Below are 2869 nucleotides of genomic sequence, written 5' to 3' on the forward strand. Positions count from 1 at the left end.
AGTAAACGCGACTGCTGCGCCAGAGCAGGACCCCTATGAACATATATAAATTATTAAAACCTCAATGTATCTTTGATTTACAATAATTTTAATGTTTTAATCCTACTTCAAAATTAAAAAAAAAAGATGCAGCATTCTATTCATTCTCCGATTAGCTGTTCATTCACGCGAGCGATCTCTGCTTCTGTTTGAATTCCTATAATCTCAATTAGTATAGTTAAAATTTAGAACGCGCTACACGCGCGTCTAATCGTTACGAGTAATTTGAATTTCCGATATTAAAAGTTTTTGGTTATAATATTTAACAATTTTTATCTTTTTTTATAAAAATTTAACGTTGACCGTTTTATAATTTTATAGTACATATGTTTGGTATTACATGGTAATCCATATTTTACAGATATACTATACCTTAATTATTGCTACGTATCTCGACGTTAAGAAGAGTCAGCTTAGCAAGAAGTATGTTAAAATTTTTTTAATAAATATCTATATTAATGAGATGTCGGAGCAGAGTACAGATTCTTACATAGTAATTTGACTAATCATAATAGAAGAGATTTTTTTGTTTTTCACTTGCTTTATGTTTGTTATATTTAAATGAAAAAATTGGGTACGTGTATGAACATTTTCTTTGGTGCGGTATCCATGATTCGCCTAGAGAATACAAACCAACATAATTTTATAACTTTACAATAGTAGATTACGCAACTAGTGCTCAAAGAAGGTATTTACAATTTTTCTTAACGAGCTGCGCGAAATTCGACAATTTATACAGCATTTATTACTTGACCAAAATTTGGGCCATATAAGGAATGACATGCTGCATCAGGTACTTGTGTCAGTAATGTGATCAGGGATAAAGAATTCTTTTGTGCTCTTGTCGATAATAATTATATTGTAGCACTAGTGCGGGAATGTTCTATTTTGCGCGCTAGTCCCTGGAAGAAACGTTAACGGGTTTCCAGTTGGAAATAAGCGAGACCTGTTCCAATATTTACAGTTTCGGTTAATAATTTACCTATACAGAGAAATTACTTCAAATACGTTAACAGGCTAATTAACATATTTTCAGCTAAAAACTAGCCATAAACCTGCATTGCATATTAGCTAACATTTTTAACTACTTTTTAATAAGTTAACGGGCGAAACTCGTTGACGCTCTATCAGGAGTGTAGGAAATGCCACAACATGATAAATAATAGTATTTTGCAAATTTCAAACGTTTACAAAGAAAATAACACACGATCTATCAAATTAAAACACAAAAACATTGAGTTCATGGACCCAAGTATGCTTATTAACTTAATATAAAAATTATTCAATAAGCGAAGCACCAATAGGTACATAAAACTTAAGACTCCGACATCTTTGTAAGCATAAGAGATACAAGTTTGTAATTAACTATATTTATATTGCATAATGGTCCAAAAATATCTTAAGCTTATCATTATTTACAGTTACGATGTACAATCAATGGGTTATGCTCGATAATGATAACGTTAATCTAAACGCAAATGAAGCAAGGGCAGATGTTGAATTTTTGGGTGAGAATCTTCAACAGAATCCTGGAGCAGGTACCAGCAAAAATAGTTTATTACGATACAAGTAGCGTAAGTGACACCTTCTGGCACGGCGATTTTCCGTGCTCGAAAATGTCATTGGAGACATTTGTATCGTACCATATTTTATAGTAGCGCCTGCTTTAAATCCGTCCAAGACACGCTAAGCCGTTGCGTAAGCAGCTCTTTCTGGCAGCGTGAGGCATCTGACCACTAAGTGTCTTAAATGTGGATTTAAGCCACGCATTGCTATAATAAGTATTTTACGTTTAGGCGTAATCTACAAGTTTCCTCCATAAATTTTAACTTTACGTTAACTAGCTTAATCCAACGCGGGCTTCGCACGCTTCAGTTTTTTAATGTTGAAAGTTCAAAATCGTAATTAGGATGTTCGTAGGTTGATTGTAGTTGCAATGAAACTTGATCGTTCTTGCACTTAAGCATCATAATGATCATTCAGTTTAGAAATGAGAGGCGAAGTAAACTGCATTCCCTATTGAATCCTGTACATAGGAAATGCCTTTGAAAACGAGTACACCGTAAGAAGGCGGCGACAAGAACACGTCGGGAGAGATCGGCAACTAATGCCAGAACCTGCCCCAGCTCCTAGACCAAGAGGTAGGCCCAGGCGGAATGTGCAGGTAGATGAACAGCCGGCTGCTCGTCGAAGAAGGGGTCGTCCTGCAGCTCCTGCCCGAAATGCTCTTCAAAGGAGAGATAATCCTGCACCTCCACCTGATGCTGATCCTGGTAGACCGCGAAGGAGACGCAGTCCTGCTCCTCCACTTGATGCTGATAGACCGCGAAGAAGAGGCAGACCAAGACGCATTCAGGTTGAGCAAGACATTGCTCAAGTAAATATTTTGTTTATGTTTATACTTTGCGAAATATTAGTAACTTAAAAATGTATATACTCACACATACCCAATAGTGTATAACGATACAAGTTGCTTAAGTAGTCCTTTACATCACGGCGTTAGCACACGTATAGCCAGTTTATGACACGAGTATTGTACAGGATATATAATAATTATTGATGTGATGAGAATTAATTTAAAAAAAATAATAATAATATTCTTCTACAATTATAAATATCATAGAATGTAGTCAATGGTGAGGAGGACTTAGATTTACTAGCTACCATCAACGAGGTCGGGTTAGTTCCCCAACAACGCGAAGCTGCTGTTGTAATCAACGATGAGGAGTTGGATTTACAAGATCCTAACGATGCAGCTCAATTAGCTCTACAACAACAGGAGGCTGCTGTTGTTGCACAAGTAAACGTTTGAGATATATGAGGAAAAACG

The sequence above is a fragment of the Nasonia vitripennis genome (assembly GCF_009193385.2).
Source record: "Nasonia vitripennis strain AsymCx chromosome 2 unlocalized genomic scaffold, Nvit_psr_1.1 chr2_random0005, whole genome shotgun sequence".
Classification (NCBI taxonomy): domain Eukaryota; kingdom Metazoa; phylum Arthropoda; class Insecta; order Hymenoptera; family Pteromalidae; genus Nasonia; species Nasonia vitripennis.